The 20,832-nt window shown below is 40.4% G+C and overlaps 1 protein-coding gene across 1 annotated transcript in view; it reads right to left on the bottom strand.

Moving 5' to 3' along the window:
• Positions 1–20,832, bottom strand: part of LOC138351508 (uncharacterized) — a 47,980-nt gene that overhangs the window by 15,504 nt on the left and 11,644 nt on the right. The window lies entirely within an intron of this gene.

Consider the following 20,832-nt stretch of genomic DNA (forward strand, 5'->3'; position numbering starts at 1 on the left):
AACCTCCTTAGTGAAGCCCAAACTCCTAAGTGAAGCCCAACCTCCATAATGAAGCCTCACCTCCTTAGTGAAACCCACCTCCTTAGTGAAGCACCACCTCCTTAGTGAAGCCCACCTCCTTAGTGAAGCACCAACTCCTCAGTGAAGCACCAACTCCTTAGTGAAGCCCCACTTCCTTAGTGAAGCCCACCTCAGTGAAGCCCACCTCCTTAGTGAAACCCACCTCCTTAATGAAGCCCACCTCCTTAGTGAATCATCACCTCCTTAGTGAAGCCCACCTCCTTAGTGAAGCACCAACTCCTTAGTGAAGCCCCACCTCCTTAGTGAAGCCCACCTCCTCAGTGAAGCCCACCTCCTTAGTGAAGCCCACTTCCTTAATGAAGCCCACCTCCTTAGTGAAGCCCACCTGCTTAGTGAAGCACCACCTCTTTAGTGAAGCCCACCTCCTCAGTGAAGCCCACCTCCTTATTGAAGCACCACCTCTTTAGTGAAGCACCACCTCAGTGAAGCCCACCTTCTTAGTGAAGCCCCACCTCCTTAGTGAAGCTTACCTCTTTAGTGAAACCCACCTTCTTAGTGAAGTCCTACCTCCTTAGTGAAGCCCCACCTCCTTAGTGAAGCCCCACCTCCTTAGTGAAGCCCCACCTCCTTAGTGAAGCCCCACCTCCTTAGTGAAACCCACCTCCTTAGTGAAGACCACCTCCTTAGTGAAGCACCACCTCTTTAGTGAAGCCCACCTCCTTAGTGAAGCCCCACCTTCTTAGTGAAGCCCACCTCCTTAGTGAAGCACCACCTGCATAGTGAAGCCCCACCTCCTTAGTGAAACCCACCTCCCTAGTGAAGCCCACCTCCTTACTAAAGCACCACCTCCTTATTGAAGCCCCAACTTCTTAGTGAAGCCCACCTCCTTAGTGAAGCACCAGATGTGGGAAATTTTTACCCACCATATCTAATTATCATCTAAGAAATGTATCATTTCTGTATCATATCAAAATCATATCTAAAATCATTTCAGAATCATTATAGATTCATTATACAGTTTGATCCTAGAAGATAATGCCACTTGGATCCCGTACGCATATATAGGGCCCTATAGATGCCTACGTGACTTTGTGCATGATCTCTTTTGGATCCAGAAACTTCTAGAAGGATTTTATAATTAAAAAATTATTGGAACATTGATTCAATATCCGGTAGGGATAAAAATCGAATCCTTAATAAGAATCAGTGGTACTATCAAGTACTACTTATAATCTTTATATCCTATATCAAATTATATTATAATTACAGCTTATCTCAATCATAAGTCTAGACTGTAAAAATAATCAATCAATATTCATAGAAGACTTCCGTGCTCGGGGAGCATGGGAAGGGATCTGGGTCAGAAGCGTCCACGAGAGCCGAGGAGGACCATGCATTTGTTAACAACTGTGAACACGTGTGACGGATCCTTAGCGAACATTACCAGCTCAAGGACACCTTATCTAATATCTTTATCACCAGTGAACACTCTAGAATTGGGGGCGTACCTGGATAATATCTACAAGGAAAATCCTAGAACATTTATATAAAAATAGAAGTGTATAGTGGAGCTCATAGTGACACGGTTTCCACCACCTTCATTCCTACTCTTCAGCAACTATCATTCTTCTGCAACTGCAGGGTCAATCACGTAGCAACGCTACCAGTACATCATACAGCAACGCTGTGACAAAATATCGTGCCTAAACTCAACAAGAGAGAGTTAATCAGTCTGGCACCTTGTCAGACAGGCACCCCGACTGGCAGAGAAGTATATTGAAGGTTATTTGGTATATGATTGGCCAATTGTATGCTTGTGTGACTTTAATATTCTATAAATCTGTCTGTTGGTTAAAAAGCGAGGCTAAGCCTCACATTTCAGTAAGTTTATTAATATTGTAGATGAGCAGCAGGTCCTTGTCCAGGCACTAAACCTCATGAGTGTCCAGTTGTCAGAAAAAGATTCAGTCGCAATGCGTAAATAAAGTCTCATGAGTGTCCATTGTGTGGAAAAGGATTCAGTCAAGCTGACTACATAATCATATAAATTGAATATAAATATGTCTGCATATATATTTGAATATATAAATAAAGTTAACAATTGCTTGCTTAGTTAATTTATAAGTTATCATACAAGTTCATTTAATTGAATAATATCTAGTACTTAGTTAAGTGCTTAGACTACATTTAAAGTCATTTATTATACTTTTGCAATTTAATTTGTTTATAGTATAAGAACCTAATGGCTGTTAGTTATGGTGCTAGGTTAGACTATGTATGTTTAAATCTCTGATTTAAACAGAGCCAGTGTTCAGTCATATAACTGAATTTATCAAATCTTATCCTTGTATAATATACAAGCTGATGTGAGATCCCTGTCTACAGGTGGACTGGAACTTCTATCAACTAATCCATTCATCCCACCTGTCCCTTACAGCCCACAATCTATCATTAGGAAAAGAGGAGCTAGGATTTACGACCCTAGCTAGAGATTCTTGGAATTAATTTGCAGACAGTAATTTTTTAATTTGGTTCAGTCCAAGTCTCTAGTAGTCTCCTCTTATATCAATCCCAGCAGGTTTTTCCCACATTAATGGTCCTTCGAACCTAGATATTAATGGCCCTTTGAACCTAGATATTTATGGTCATTCGTTTACCAAATATCATTCCAGCAAATACATAAGAAACTTCTTGAGTTTGCATTGGAATAATTTTTACATATTCTAGCCTAACCTAGCTATCAGCCAATATTTATCATAGCTATATATCTTAAGTAAACATATTGTTTGCAGTGGCTTAAGCCACCATATCCATTAACTAGTAAGCATTCATAGCATACTAATATTGTTCTGTGTTAAGAAACCACAGTACTTAAGTATATCAGTGTCAAAGACACAACTGCATCTTAATCATAAATACCATCTACCTCACTTGTGGTAACATTATATGCATATTTAAGTGTATTATCTAGCATTATCTCTAATCTACTGATTTTCAGAGCTGCTCATTACATAATATCCTTTAAAAAGTATTTTTATGACTGTAAGAGCATTTCATTACAATCTAACTATAATCAACTATATCATACCCTATTACAGGTAAAACCAGTAGACATTCTACTGTATTTTATCAAACAACTATTAGGGTAACAGATCTTGTAATGACCTTGCAAAAATAGTGTCATTTACTATTTTTAAAAAATTATTACAGGATTTACCAACTTGGTGCATTCGGGTCACAAATCAAATTATTACAGTACTTTTGATAATTGAACACCTGCTACATCCAGATTCCAGGGAGGAAATGAAGGACGATCTTTGGAATCATTACCTAAGTAGACAGGAAAGCTCATTTATCAAAATACATTAACATCATACATATTTATCAGAAAAAAGAAAATATCTCGGAATCTCCGAAACTCGGAAAAGGTCAAAATGGCTGACAGTATTCCACCAGCAGCTGAAACAGGAAATAGAAGGACACTTATTGGTCTACAAAATCACCTAACTCAACTGATTGACAAATGTCAAAAGTTGGCTAGACAACCATCTCCTGATTTAATAATTTTGAATACCAGAGTAAAAGCAGCTGTTGAAAAGTATGGACAAATCAAACGCCATGCAGAGATTTATCTAACAGAAATGGCTAATGCAGATTTAACCCGAAGGGAACTTCAGGAAATCATTGCTGAAATGACAATGTATGAAGATAAAATCCAAGATCAACTTGATCCTTTAATCAAACAAATATCTCAAGCAGGAACCCAATCCAATGTGAGCTCATCCACTCAACAGAGCAATGCAACTATCACACATATAGCAGCAGAGCTCCCAAAGGTACATTTACCATATTTTGAGGGCAAGGATGAAGACGATTGGGATACCTTCTGGAGAGCCTTTGATTCTATAATAAACTCCAACGCTTCTCTCAAAAAAGCGACGAAGTTTCAATATTTACAAAGCCAGTTACGGGGAGAGGCAAGGCAGGTCATTGCTAATTTGTCATTAACAGATGATGATTACGACCATGCCTTACAGTTGTTACAAGATAACTACAGTGATAAGGAGACAGCTATTGCTCGTCTCACATACAAATTATTGGATTTACCCTCTCCCAATAAAAGTTATGAGTCACTACAATCATTTCGATTGTCTATAGAATCAATCATCAAAGCCCTTAGTACAAAAGTACCTCTAGGAAATGCAGAGTGGCTTACAAAGTTAATCATTCAAAGGAAACTTCCTAATGAGGTCATAGACAGCCTATGCACCCATTATAACACCAACATCTTATCACAGAGCCAAATCTTTGATGGACTTCGAGCTTACGTACAAAGATTACGAAGCCGAGGAAAACTTAGATCACAAGAAAAAATCACTAAAAGTGAATCCATGGACAAAAACAAAAATGTCCAAACTGGCAGTCAAAAATCAAGGCAACAAAACTCCTCTTCTGCAAAGTGGAAACAGAGTGATGTTGGCTCTTATGCTATATCCCCCACAGTTAACAGAACTGTAGGAAATAAAACTCCCAAGACAGATAAGACAAAAGGAGCTGCAAGTGCCCTAAAATGTTTATTCTGTCAAGAAGCACATAGCATTTATCAATGCACAGTTTATGAAGGCCATGCCAGTCGAATCGATCGACTGAAATCTCTGAACAGGTGCATCCGTTGTTTACGGAAGCATGATACAAATGAGTGTAACACTCAATTGCAGAACTGCCAATATTGTCATAAAAGTGTACATCACACAGCACTCTGTGGTGATAATAACACAACAGCCATACAATACTGTACAGTAATGAGTAATGTCAATGCCTTAGATACAGAAATTGTTACAACAGCCATATTGCCTACTGCACAGCTAGAACTATGCAATCAAGGAATTTGTATTCAAACAAGAGGCTTTTTTGATCAAGGTTCTCAAAAAACCTTTATCAGTAGAAAGATGGCAGAAGATTTACAACTTAAATCTTCAATGCAAATATCTACATCCATATCAGGGTTTTTTACCAGTTCAGGCCGTAGAACTTTTCCGGTAGTACAACTCATTGTCTGTCTAGGTACATCCCAAAGGACAGTCGAAGCCATAGTAGTTGATTATGGTATAATCGGTGGTATAATCACCGATAGCACTACAGACCATTACCCCACATTTCTCTTAACCAACATTAGCAAACCACCTCTTGAGTCAAGAGAGATACGTTTTAGACTACACAATGAAACTGCTATAGACAATTTTATAACTGCTGCTGATAATGTCAACTGGGAGTCCGAGTTAGGTAACATAGAGGACATCAACCTAGCAGTGCAATCTATTCTTCAAAAAACTCTTAGCCTTTATAATACCCACTGTCCTATGCTTACAAAACAAGTCACAACCAAAAGGCTTAACAATCCCTGGCTTACAAAGGGAATACTTAAATCTATTAATAAAAAACATGACCTTGAGAAGAAGTATAGGTTAGGAATTGTCTCCAAAGAATTCTCAAAGAATTACTCATTATTGCTATCTAAGATAATTAGACGAGCCAAAACTAAATACTATGAAGATAAATTTACCCAAATAAAGAGCAACATTAAACAAACTTGGAGAACAATTTCACAAATATTGGGATCAAAGAAGTCTTTAAATAACAAACCGACTCTCCTGTCTAATAACGATGGTCAGCTTTCAGCCTCTGATTCTCCTATTGAGTTCAATAGGTTCTTCTCTTCCATTGGTTCATCCCTTGCTAATGATATTCCATCTTCCAGTACTGACATAAAGGACTATCTTACAGGTAACTATCCACAGTCTCTGTACCTAAAGCCTATTAATTCCACTGACGTCAATGAGATAATCCTTTCCCTTAAAACCAAGTCTGGTGCCCTTGAGGAGATACCAACTTTACTCTACAAAAAAGCCTCCAGATCTTTAGCCCCTGCTATTGCTTTGCTCTTCAACAAGTCACTTGAACTCCAAACCTTTCCAGATATTCTAAAAAAAAGCGAGAGTAATGCCTGTCCACAAATGTGGTGATCTCACAGATGTTAACAACTACAGACCTATATCAATCCTGCCAAACTTGTCAAAAAATTTTGAAAAACTAATCTATAAGCAGCTTTACTCATATCTAGCCAAACTCAATATACTTAGCCCTTGCCAATATGGCTTCAGACCCAAAAAAAGCACTAACGATGCACTTATTAGTATGCTTAACTCGATTCATACAGCTCTTGATAAAAATGAGTTCCCTGTTGGGTTATTTGTGGACCTGCGTAAAGCTTTTGATACTGTCAACCACCAAAACCTTCTTCTTAAATTACATCATTATGGAGTCAGAGGACACTCCCTACAATACCTCAAATCCTACCTTACTGACAGGCTCCAATGTGTTTCTGTGAATAATACAATTTCTCCCACCCTACCCATCAACATTGGTGTTCCCCAGGGCAGCATACTTGGCCCTCTCCTCTTTCTCATCTACATTAATGACCTTCCAAATGCCTCCCAACACCTCAAACCAATTCTATTTGCTGACGACACAACCTTCATTTACTCCAGTCCTGATCCCCTTGCTCTAAATGCCACAGTAAATACTGAGCTAAATAAAGCCCATCTGTGGCTAACTGCCAACAAACTCACCCTTAACATTGACAAAACTTTCTATATTCTGTTTGGCAATAAATCCTCTAATCAAATTAATCTCAAAATAAACAATACCCAAATTTGTAACAAATTAGATGGCAAATTCCTTGGCATTCTCATTGACCAGCAAGCTGAATTTCCAGGGACACATTCTAAACATATCAAAAAAAGTTTAAAAAACTGTGGGCATTCTTTCTAAGATCAGATATTATGTACCACGCCCTGCCCTGGTGACTCTATTACTCCCTTATCTATCCATATCTCAACTATGGTATTTGTGCTTGGGGCTCTACTACCCAAAATCACTTACGTCCTCTAATTACTCAACACAAAGCTGCTATTAGGACAATATCCAATTCTGGCCCCAGACATCACTCGGTACCCCTACTCAAATCTCTGAATATGTTAGACATTAAGTCGCTGCACATTCTCTCATGTGTATTATACATATATAAAACGCTAAACTATAATGCCAATCCTGATCTCAAAAGCTTCATAGAAGGTTGTAACAGAACCCATGAGCACCACACCAGAAATAAATACAGTTTTGATATTCCTAGAGTACGACTTAACCAAACCAGAAATGCTCTACAAATGAAGGGGCCCAGAATGTGGAATGACCTTCCCAACCATGTTAAAGACTGTACCTCTCTCAACCAGTTTAAGTTAAAAACGAAGCTATACCTAATAAATTCCCTGTAACCTACCTTACCCCTCTGTTGTCAACCCATGTATGTTTTTTTTTTTTTTTTTTCAAATCAACGCTGTTTGAATGTAATTTTCTGTAATAATTTGTAATTGTATTTGTGCTGCTTTTTCAACAATGTTCCCCCCTCTTTTACCTCTATTTTTATTTGTTCTCAACACATTTTATTCTTTTTACCCATTAGTTTTAAGCTTTAGTCATTAATGTTTTTCCTGCCCGAAACGCTTTGCATAATAGTGGCTTTAGGCATTGTATCTACTAGCTCTATCTATAAAGCCAACAAACTTTGTAAAATCTCTTTATGTATGTACCTTACCTAAATAAAAATTATTATTATTATTATTATTATTATAAAATTCCTACTGAAATGGAAGTGACTGGTCTGGCAGCAACAATTAAATTCCTAAATGAAAAAGGAATCCAATTAGCAGATCCTCTACTCGATTCTGACTACATAGGGAATATCGGAATCCTGATTGGAGCTGACTACTATCATCGATTCATTCTGGGATCAGAGGAATATATGGGTATGAATATACTCAAATCGGCAGGAGGCATATTGATGACAGGACCTATACTAGATCTTGAACCTTCAACTCCTGTAAAATCACATCATATAGAAACTGTAATCGTGGCATGGCTAGGCAAAGAACAGTCACCACTTGATATCCCCCACATGATTGATGATGGATTGGAATCTGTACATCAATTGTGGGAACTTGATGCCATAGGAATAATTCCTGAACAACCAAGTCCTGATGATGTCTGTGCATACAATCAGTACTTAGAAACTGTACAGTATCATGATGGACAATACTGGGTAAGGCTACCATGGAAAATCAACCATAAAATCTTACCTACCAATTATCACATGGCTTATAGCCAATTTAAATCTCAATTAGCAAGGCTAAGAAAAAAGCCTGAGCATTTAAAACTCTATCATGAGATTATTGCTCAACAATTAAAGAATAAATTCATCGAAGTCGTGAAACACGACGATAAGCAAACAGGCCATTTTTTACCACACATGGCTGTAATGAGATTCAAAAACGACTCCTTTACGAATAGTTTTTAATTGTAGCTCTAAATCTGGACTCCAAGGAACCAGTCTAAATGATTGTTTGCAAACAGGTCCAAGTCTAACTCAGAAATTGTATGACATACTGTTGAAGTTTAGACTTAACAAATATGCTTATTCAGCAGATATTAGTAAGGCTTTTCTAAGAGTTGGCTTGCAGGAAGAAGATAGAGACTTCACTAAGTTTCTATGGGTAGAGAACCCAGAAGATATCAATAGTCCTATAGTGACTTAAAGATTCTCATCAGTTCTTTTTGGCGCGACACGTAGTCCATTTCTATTGCAAGCAACTCTAGATACTCATCTGAAGAAATCATCAAGTCCCTATAAGGCTGAAATCAGTCAGAATCTATATGTAGATAATTTTCATGGGACAGTTAACAGTACTACTGAACTGTTACAATTATATCAAGAGGCCAACAAGGAACTACAAGGTGCCAACATGCCACTACAGTCTTGGGCCTCTAATAATACAACATTGAATAATCAAATAGCAAGAGATTACCCTGAATATCATGTACCAGAATCACAAAAGGTGTTAGGCATGCAGTGGGATTTACTCTCGGACACAATTCAAATCAGAGCTGTACCAGTAAATTATTGCATTGCTACAAAAAGGGATTTGCTTTCACAAGTTAGCAAAGTATTCGACCCACTTGGTCTATTAAATCCTTTAACTATCAAGTGGCGTTTATTGGTGCAAGAAGCTTGGAAGACTAAAGTTGGTTGGAATGATCCACTACCACTCCAGTTACAAAAAGCTTGGATGGAAGTGGCTCAAGAACAAACTTTAGTCGAAACGATAATCTTTCCAAGACACATAGTCGAGGAAAATGATGAAGTATCACTACATGTATTCGCAGACTCGTCAGCCAAAGCCTTTGGAGCTTGTGCTTACTTAGTGACTTCTAATCAATCACATCTTATCACCTCTAAGGCCAGAGTTGCTCCATTAAAAAAAAGGACTTTGCCTCAGATGGAACTAACTGCATTGCTAACTGGCACACACTTAGCAGTACATATCAAACAAGTCTTGTCTACCATGAACATCAAAGATGTCATTATATGGTCTGACAATGAAGCTGTATTACAATGGGTACGAAACGACAACTGTCCAACTCCATATGTAAAAAATCGCGTCTCGGAAATTAAAGAAATTTCCGCAGGCTTTCAATTGTTGCATGTACCAACAAAAGATAATCCAGTTGATCTTTTATCAAGAGGTATGACATTTAAACAATTTGCAAAGGCAGATATTTGGTTTCATGGGCCTCGATGGTTAGTGAATGGTAGTTGGCCTGAACAAAAGCCACACGTCATCACGACACAAACCATAACTACCACCAGGCAGCAAGCTCAAATATCAGTCTTGGATTGTACTCGTTACTCCTCGCTCATCAAATTAATCAATGTAACACAGAACGTGTTTCATTATCTCAGGAAAAAAGGTATAAAATACACTTTTTCTGATGCACTTATCTATTGGGTAAGACAAGCCCAGAGAGAAACTTATGGGAATAACTATGAAAATCTTCCGCATAAGTTAAAACACAATCTCGGTCTGTGGATAGACCAAGAAAATCACAACATTCTGCGTTGTGGAGGGAGACTTAAACACGCAGATATCAATCTAGATACTGTGCATCCATGGCTTTTACCAAAAAATCATTGGATCACCAGGTTGATTGTGTTACATACACATCAACAAATCATCAAACATGGAGGAGTGTTAGACACACACACAAATCAGACAGCAGTACTGGATTCCTCAGGGAAGACAGTCAGTCAAATCAATCTTGAAGAATTGCATGATATGCCGAAGTTACGATGCAAGAACTTGCTCTTATCCAGGGCCACCACCTCTACCAAAGGAACGAGTGGTCCATCTACACCCTTTCGAAACGACAGGAGTAGATTATACAGGAGCAATATATCTAACAGGGACTCCAGATAAGCAACCTATCAAGGCATACATCTGTCTGTTCACCTGTGCTACCACCAGGGCAGTACACTTAGAGGTAACACCCGATATGATTGCTCAATCATTTATACAAGCTTTCCGCAGATTCGCAGCACGCCGTTCATGCCCTAAGCTGATGATTTCAGACAACGGAGCAAACTTGGTAGCTGGAGAAGCATGTCTACAGGAAATTTGTTCCCATCCTGCAGTTACTTCCACACTGGAACAGCGTCATTGCAGATGGAAATTTATCCCTCCGAGAGCCCCATGGCACGGAGGATTTTATGAACGGTTAATAGGAACTGTTAAAAGATCCTTGAGAAAATCTCTACACCGTCAGAAAATCAATCTTCAAGAACTCCAGACAGTAATCACGGAAATAGAATCAAGGGTGAATAACCGGCCGTTGACTTACTTGTCTGATGATCCTACTCAACATGAGCCATTAAGTCCTGCAAATTTAATGTATGGAAGACTTCTGACTCCAGTACCATCTCTAGTGGATGGTGAGATCAGAGATCCCTCATATGTGGGTCAGAGCGAGTTGGTTCATGGGTATAAGCATCTGTCCAGCATAATCCAAAAATGGAATGATGTTTGGACAAAAGAATATCTTACATCTCTACGAGAACATCACTATGGGGCCAATGTCCCACATAATATATCTATTCTCCAACCTGGCAATATTGTCTTGGTAGACAGTGATGGCCCTAGGGCTGACTGGCCATTAGGTAAAGTTGTCTAAGTCCATCCAGATAGCCAGGGGATTTTGAGAATAGTCAAAATCCTGTCTAAAGGAACAACTTCCCTAAAGACATTGGACAAACTCATCCACATGGAATCAGCGAGCCAGCTGCAGTTAGATCCTGAGAGACCTCAAGACACTCTAACTCCACATGACCCACAGACTCCTAACAGACACAATCGTCCACAACGGACAGCAGCACAAAGTGCAAGCAAAATTTGCACTTGTATTATCAATCCGATGGAGAGTAAATAAATACATTTGGTTACTACTGTCCATAGTATTGGACTCTGTGCCAGTTCTCTCCCTCTGGAAGATGTGGGAAATTTTTACCCACCATATCTAATTATCATCTAAGAAATGTATAATTTCTGTATCATATCAAAATCATATCTAAAATCGTATGAGAATCAATATAGATTTATTATACAGTTTGATCCTAGAAGATAATGCCACTTGGATCCCGTACGCATAGGGCCCTATAGATGCCTACGTGACTTTGTGCATGATCTCTTATGGATCCAGAAACTTCTAGAAGGATTTTATAATTAAAAAATTATTGGAACATTGATTCAATATCCGGTAGGGATAAAAATCGAATCCTTAATAAGAATCAGTGGTACTATCAAGTACTACTTATAATCTTTATATCCTATATCAAATTATATTATAATTACAGCTTATCTCAATCATAAGTCTAGACTGTAAAAATAATCAATCAATATTCATAGAAGACTTCCGTGCTCGGGGAGCATGGGAAGGGATCTGGGTCAGAAGCGTCCACGAGAGCTGAGGAGGACCACGCGTTTGTTGACAACTGTGAACATGTGTGACGGATCCTTAGCGAAAATTACCAGCTCAAGGACACCTTATCTAATATCTTTATCACCAGTGAACACTCTCTAGAATTGGGGGAGTACCTGGACAATATCTACAAGGAAAATCCTAGAACATTTATATAAAATAGGAGCTCATAGTGACACGGTTTCCACCACCTTCATTCCTAATCTTCAGCAACTATCATTCTTCTGCAACTGCAGGGTCAATCACGTAGCAACGCTACCAGTACATCATACAGCAACGCTGTGACAAAATATCGTGCCTAAATTCAACAAGAGAGAGTTAATCAGTCTGGCACCTTGTCAGACAGGCACCCCGACTGGCAGAGAAGTATATTGAAGGTTATTTGGTATATGATTGGCCAATTGTATGCTTGTATGACTTTAATATTCTATAAATCTGTCTGTTGGTTAAAAAGCGAGGCTAAGCCTCACATTTCAGTAAGTTTATTAATATTGTAGATGAGCAGCAGGTCCTTGTCCAGGCACTAAACCTCATAAGTGTCCAGTTGTCAGAAAAAGATTCAGTCGCAATGCGTAAATAAAGTCTCATGAGTGTCCATTGTGTGGAAAAGGATTCAGTCAAGCTGACTACATAATCATATAAATTGAATATAAATATGTCTGCATATATATTTGAATATATAAATAAAGTTAACAATTGCTTGCTTAGTTAATTTATAAGTTATCATACAAGTTCATTTAATTGAATAATATCTAGTACTTAGTTAAGTGCTTAGACTACATTTAAAGTCATTTATTATACTTTTGCAATTTAATTTGTTTATAGTATAAGAACCTAATGGCTGTTAGTTATGGTGCTAGGTTAGACTATGTATGTTTAAATCTCTGATTTAAACAGAGCCAGTGTTCAGTCATATAACTGAATTTATCAAATCTTATCCTTGTATAATATACAAGCTGATGTGAGATCCCTGTCTACAGGTGGACTGGAACTTCTATCAACTAATCCATTCATCCCACCTGTCCCTTACAGCCCACAATCTATCATTAGGAAAAGAGGAGCTAGGATTTACGACCCTAGCTAGAGATTCTTGGAATTAATTTGCAGACAGTAATTTTTTAATTTGGTTCAGTCCAAGTCCCTGGTAGTCTCCTCTTATATCAATCCCAGCAGGTTTTTCCCACACCACCTGCTTAGTGAAGCCCCACCTCCTTAGTGAAACCCACCTCCTTAGTGAAGCACCACCTCCCTAATGAAGCCCATTTCCTTAGTGAAGCCCCACCTCCTTAGTGAAGCCCCACCTCCTTAGTGAAGCCCCATTTCCTTAGTGAAGCACCACCTACTTAGTGAAGCCCCACCTCCTTAGCGAAGCCCACCTCCATAGTGAATCCCCACCTCTTTAGTGAAGCCCCACCTCCTTAGTGAAGCCCCACCTCCTTAGTGAAGCACCACCTCCTTAGTGAAGCCCACCTCCTTAGTAAAGCCCCACCTTAGTGAAGCCCCACCTCCTAAGTGAAGCCCACTTCCTTCGTGAAGCTCACCTGCTTAGTGAAGCCCCACCTCCTTAGTGAAGCCGCACCCCCTTAGTGAAGGCCCACCTGCTTAGTGAAGCCCACCTCTTTAGTGAAGCCCCACCTCCTTAGTGAAGCCCCACCTCCTTAGTGAAGCCCCACCTCCTTAGTGAAGCCCCACCTCCTTAGTGAAGCCACACCCCATTAGTGAAGCCCACCTCTTTAGTGAAGCCCCACTTCCTTAGTGAAGCACCACCTCCTTAGTGAAGCCCCAACTTCTTAATGAAGCCCCACTTCCTTAGTGAAGCACCACCTCCTTAGTGAAGCCCCACCTCCTATGTGAAGCCCCACCTCCTCAGTGAAACCCAACCTCCTAAGTGAAGCCCCACCTCCTTAGTGAAGCCCCACTTCCTTAGTGAAGCCCAACCTCCTAAGTGAAGCCCCACCTCCTTAGTGAAGCCCCACTTCCTTAGTGAAGCCCCTCTCCTAGGTGAAGCCCCTCTCCTAGGTGAAGCCCAACCTCCTTAGTGAAGCCCAACCTCCTAAGTGAAGCCCCACCTTCTTAGTGAAGCCCCACCTTCTTAGTGAAGCCCCACCTCCTTAGTGAAGCCCCACCTCCTAAGTGAAGCCCCACCTCCTTAGTGAAGCTCCACTTCCTTAGTGAAGCCCCACCTGCTTAGTGAAGCCCACTTCCTTAGTGAAGCACCACCTCCTTAGTGAAGCCCCACAATCCGGGGCGCTGGTGGCTGAGTAGACAGCATGCTGGATACGTAGTCTCGGGGACTGGGGTTCAATTCCTGGCGCCGGTAGAAACATATAGGCAAAGTTTCCTACTCCCCTGATGCCCCTTTTACCTAGCAGTAAATTGATACCTATGAGTTAGACAGCTGCTAAGGGCTGCTTCCTGGGCGTGTGTGTGTTTGTGTTTGAAAAAAAGTTAATTACTAGTTAGTAACAGTTGATTGAGTGACAATTGAGAGGCGGGCCGAAAGAGCAGAGCTCAACCCCCGCAAGCACAACTTGGTGAATACAACTAAGCAAACACATCCTTAGTGAAGGAGGTCTCGCTTGATGCTGTTTACTCCACACATAGACATACACATATATATCACCTGTGGGAAATATTTCCCACCTAAACATACATTGAATAAATATATTTAATAATAAACACTTAAGAGGATACACTTTCTATTGCTAAAAAAAACATTAAATAATATAAGCAGTTGTCTCTGACGTCATAACTCCCCAGAATCACCTTTGATTTAAGACGATTAAGCTACTAAAATTATCGTGCTGAGTCTCATTATAATCGACGTAGAAGTAATCACAGTTAATACTTGAACTGTTTATTTTATTAATAAATTATAGTTGATCTTAAGACCTGCAATATTTTATCGGTCACTCCTGAGTTAATAATAATCTACCTCTTCTTTGACCCACTGACGTCAGGGAGGAGGGAGGTGTGCCATTGTGGTCCTGACCAGCAACACGGACAAACGGGACCCACACAGACAAACGAGACCCACACGGACAAACGGGACCCACACGGACAAACGGGACCCACACGGACAAACGAGACCCACACGGACAAACAAGACCCACACGGACAAACGAGACTCACACGGACAAACGGGACCCACACGGACAAACGGGACCCACACGGACAAACGAGACCCACACGGACAAACAAGACCCACACGGACAAACGGGACCCACACGGACAAACGGGACCCACACGGACAAACGGGACCCACACGGACAAACGGGACCCACACGGACAAACGAGACCCACACGGACAACTGAGACCCACACGGACAAACGGGACCCACGCGGACAAACGGGACCCACGCGGACAAACGGGCCTCACACGTAAACGAGACCCACACGGACAAACGGCAAACTATCAAACTATTGGCCAATTAGCCTAACATCTATTGTGGGAAAGTTACTTGAATCGACAATTGCAAATACCTTTGTCTTTATCTTGAAAAACATAAATTAATAAATGATTCACAACATGGTTCTACAAATAGCAGTTCATGTTTAACAAAGTTGCTATAACTTTATTAAAGCATGGTTGAGGCAGTTGATAGTGGTAAAGATTGTGATGTTGTGTACCTTGACTTTAGCAAAGCTTTTGATTCAGTGCCACATGAAAGGCTGATTAAAAAGATAGAGGTTCATGGTATTGGGGGTGCTATATTAAGCTGGCTATACCAAAGGAAACAAAGAGTGGGAAAATGTTGTAAGTGGAGTGCCTCAAGGCTCTGTCCTGGGACCTCTGTTATGTATATAAATACAAATGTAAATATGCGTTTGTTCAAAATCGCCAATCTCCGAAAGTTCTTCACAAATTGCTTTAAAATTTTGACGCAACGTTCCATTCGCATCCGAGCGGGTTTTTATATACATACTATATAGATGTCACGTCTGTGACGGGAAAGTTTACACACTTTTTTGAAAAACTGTGTTTGCCATGTGTTTTTCATATGAGGGGAAATCTTCTAAATTACTTTACCAATGGCTTTGAAATTTGGACAGAACGTTGCATTGGAATAGGCGCGTGTTTTTAAATACCTACTATATACATGTCTCACCTGTGACAGGAAAAAACTATTTTTTTTTAAACAGCGCCATCTGTTTGATGTAAGAGCAACACACGCTGTAATCTCCAAAAGTTCTTCACCGATTGCCTTGAAATTTTGACACAATGTTACATTCGAATGCGCCCATGCTTATATACACACTATATAGATGCCACACCTGTGATAGGTAAAAACATATTTTTTTTAACAGCGCCATCTGTTGCATGTAATAGTAACACACACCATACTAAATGTGTTATGATTCCATTTTCAGTGTTTCCGATTGCATTGATAAATTGATTTAGATTTCAATTAATTTCCATTTTGATTTAATTATTTTGTGTGACATTGCATTGGAATTGAGCTGTGTTGTTTACCATACTGTTCATTTCGTGAGAATAGTTTACTTTTTTCATTGTTTTTCATTTCGTTTTTTTAACTGTTCTACTTATTTTCATTGATGGAAACTTCAAATCATTTGATGTTCCCATTTTTCTAATGGGAACATCAGATCATTTGGGAACACATCGGATAAGGAAGTGGGAAATGATGGGGAGGACGAGGGGGCGTGAGTTGGGAATGGTGGGGATTACGAGGGGACGGGGGGTGGGGATAATGGTGGGGAGGACGAGGGAACAAGGAAGTGGGGGATAGTGGAGAGGACGAGAGGACAGGAAAGAGGGGTAATGGAGGAGAGGACGAGGGGACGTGGAAGTATGGCATGGTGAGAAGGACGAGGGGATGGGGAAATGAAGAATGACGGGGAGGACGAGGGGACAGGGGAGTGGGGGATAGTGGGAAGGACGAGGGGATGGGGAGGTGGGAATTGTGGGGAGGATGAGGGGACGGGGGAGGGGGAATGGTGGGCAGAACAGGGGGACAGGGGAGGGTTGCTGTGTCTCAGCTACGTGCATGCGTTGCTGCGCCGCAGCACTGCGTGGCCGGGTACAGCTAGTATATTAATAGAAACAGAATTTACTGCCTACCAAATGACACAACAAATGAAAATATTTGGTGTTGGATGAAAAACTCAATCAGATTTAGTTCCAGTTAACTCAGTGACTGCTAAGATTAACAACCTAACCAAGAGGAAATTACTTTCCCAAGTAGGCAAGCCCTTCGACCCCTTAGGACCACTAAGTCCTATAACTGTAAAGGGTAAATTGTTAATGCAAGAATATTGGCTTGAGAGGATTAGCCAAGATGATTATCCCTGAAGCTCCAATAAAAATGTAGGATAGTTAAGGAAATTAAATCACATTAGGCCTTCAAATTTTGCCAAAAATAATAACTAATAACTAAATAGTTACTATATGTGTTCAGTAATGTTTTTACAAAACTTAAAGGCACTGTTGCTTATTTGGTGACAAAACAGATAAATCTTCTTACCTCAACAGCAAGAGTGGCACCGGTGAATAAACGATCCTTGCCACAACTGAAATTTACAACCTTTCTCTATGGATTGAGGGTAGCTTCTTATCTGAACTGAACACTTACAAACATCCACTTTCAACAATGGTATGATCAGATAGTGAAGCAGTGCTTCAATGGTTGGAGAACAACAGTAGTGAGACACCCTATGTAAGCAATCATGTTAAAGTAAATAGAATTGTCAGATGGATGTATAATTTTGTATGTCCCAATTAAAGATAACCCAGCTGACTACTTATCAAGAGAGCTGACGTTAAAACAGTTAATTAGGGCCGAGATGTAGTTCAATGGGTCAGTCACTAGTTAGGGACCTGTAGCCTAAACACAAGCCACAAATCATTGTGACCAATGTCACTGCTTTTACTGAAGTCCCAGAACTCCATCTGACTCTAGCAACTGACTATACTCCCTACTCTATTCTATCAAAACTAATCAAAGTCACCCAGAATATGTTTGTGTTTCTTCATAAAGTTGGCATCAAATGTATGTTCCCAGGTGCACTTATTTGGCTTGCCGATGACGATCCGCTGTCATCCAAAGTACCCGGGACAATGGCGTGACCACCATCATCGAAATAAAAAAATATCATAAATACATTTATTGTCAATCATGGGACTTCTTTTACGATGCGAGTCATTCTATTGCCAAAAATTTGATTCTAAAATTAACGACGTAGCACAAGCAATAAGGTCAGAAAACTGGAAACAGTATAAACATTGGAGTGTTGCAGTGCGCTCACAGGCCGCACCCGGCCGACCTTGGGGTTTTCTGGGGGGAAGGGGGGGGGGGGGGAGGTGCACGCCGGGCTGGCAAAAGTGTTAAATACTAGGTCTAACAAGCAAAAATTCAAACTTACAGAGATGATTATGAGAATATCCCACCAAAGACCATACAGGAGTTGGCTCTTCGGGCAGACCTAAAAAATAACATCATGCTGCATTATGTGGGAAAATTTGTGCATGCAGATGTTGACTTAGAAGTAAAACACCCTTGTTTACTTCCCTGGAATCATTGGGTTAACAAATTGCTTGTGTTGTATATACATGAAGACTGCACACATCATGGTGTGCTATTTGACACCCCCACCTTATTAAGATAACATTATTGGTTTCCGGGCCTCACACTCTCAAATCCATGATTAAATCATGTGCTGTCTGCAGGAGGTATGATGCTTGGGCGTGTCCTTACCCAGGACCTACACCACTTCCGCGGGAACGAGTAGTGCACCTTCGTCTTTTTGTGATCACTATGGTAGACCTCTCAGGTGCCATTACTTTGACTGGCAAGAATTATAAAATTCCAGTTAAGACATACATCCCCCTGTTTATATGTGCAACCACTCGAGGAGTTCACCGAAAGTGACTTCTGATATGAGTGCAGAATTCTGTACCCAGGCCTTCCGCAGAGTTACTGCATGAAGATTCTTACCCAAGTAGATGATATCTGACAGTGGGTCCAACTTAGTGGTTGGTGAGGCATGCCAGAGGGAGATTTGGGAACATCAGGCTGTTTAGACCGACTCTAAGACAAAAACAGTGCTACTGAAAATTTATACCACCCAGAGCCCTGTGTTATGGTGGGTTCTTTGAGAGAATGGTGGGAATAGTGAAACGCTGTCTACACAAGACCTTACACCACCATAAATTAGACCTCGAAGATCTACAAGCCGTTGTCACAGAAATAGAATCCTGTTGCTTGCTTATAAATGCTCAGCAGATTCTGTTCACTGCTGGATGTCCTTTGGATGTAGTCCACATGCAGATTGTTACTAATCTCAACTTTTTATGGACTCGTTGACTTCTTTAAATGCGTATCAAATGCTGACTTACCTCTCAGATGATTACTCACAACATTAGCCTCTCAGTCCAGCTCATCGAGCTGGACTGAGAGGCTAATGTTGTGAGTAATCCATCCAGACTTGTATTGCGAGACATCAGACTCGCAATACAAGGATGTGAAATTGAGTGGGTTACCTCTTTTCAATACCTAGGAGTCATAATAGACAACCAGTTGAAATTCACTCAATAAATTGAATATCCTCGGCAACGTTGTAAAGCCAGAAACTCAGCTTTACGCTCCCTGACCAGTCCTAGAGATGGTGCATCTCTACCAGTACTCAAAATGTACTACGTTCAAGCAGTTAGGTCACTCATTGACTATGCTGCCCCTGCTCTTACATCCCTCAGTGATAACCAATGGGAGAAACTGGAAGTGTCTCAAAATGATGCTCTCAGAACAATGCTGGGAGCACCTATATGGACGCGTAGAGAGAACCTTAGAATGGAAACCAATTTACCAGCATTAGAAAACAGGATGAAACAAAGGATAGCCACCATAACAGCAAAACTTATTGGAACCACTGCCAGACTGTCAATCAAAGACAGCATACAGAGATCCTTTCAGAAAAACCTTCAATATAGAACAAGCACATGGATGGATAATCTGGTCAATCTTTCTCTATTCTAGAGAAAGTGGACCTGAAATGGACCATTAAAAACAAAGGGGAAGATAGACCATATCAACACTTTCGACAGCCTCCTCCATGGGAAGAATCGAATCTATAGATAATCATTAAATGATTACCAGTTAAAAAATCAGTATGTGACCCGCAAAGGCTCAAGGAAGTAATAGAACAACAAATGGAAACCATCTCACGACCTACAACGATTCACATCTTCACAGACGGATCAGTTGATCAAGAAAGAGGTTCTGCTGGGGTAGCAGTTTACACTACCAACCATGAAGCTTACTGGAGCATGAATAGTGGGTGCTCAACATTGCAAACAGAATTATATGCCGTGAAGGAGGCAATAAACTATACAATTGAGAATAATTTGCATGATGTCATCATTCATACCGACTCTAAATCTTCGCTCCAGGCATTGTTATCCAGTTAGCACAGAGATAATATACAACTCCTCACAGAAATTAAACATATAGGAAAAGAAGCCCATAATCTAGGGCTGTGAATCACCCTAATTTGGATACCGAGTCACATTGGCATATATGGTAATGAAAAGGCAGACTCACTAGCAAAAACTGCCACTGCTCTACCTGTTGTACAGGTTCAAATACCTCCATGATTCTCACAGATAAAGGAGCAAATCAAGAAGAAAATATTCTCAACTATCAAAAGTCGCCACAGAGCCAAAGTAGCGGAAGGAAGATCCACTGCGATATGGTACGAACAAGCCACTGGTCACTCCTCTTTCAAGCCTGACAAAAAGATATCCAGAGACATTGCAGTAGCCATACACAGACTCAGACTTGGTTACAAGTGCTGCTGGGAGTTAATGAACCCAATAGTTAAAGAGTGTCACATCTGTGAAACAGAAGCAGAGGCGCCACTATTGCACTA

This window comes from Procambarus clarkii, chromosome 50 (genome assembly GCF_040958095.1).
Source record: "Procambarus clarkii isolate CNS0578487 chromosome 50, FALCON_Pclarkii_2.0, whole genome shotgun sequence".
Lineage (NCBI taxonomy): Eukaryota > Metazoa > Arthropoda > Malacostraca > Decapoda > Cambaridae > Procambarus > Procambarus clarkii.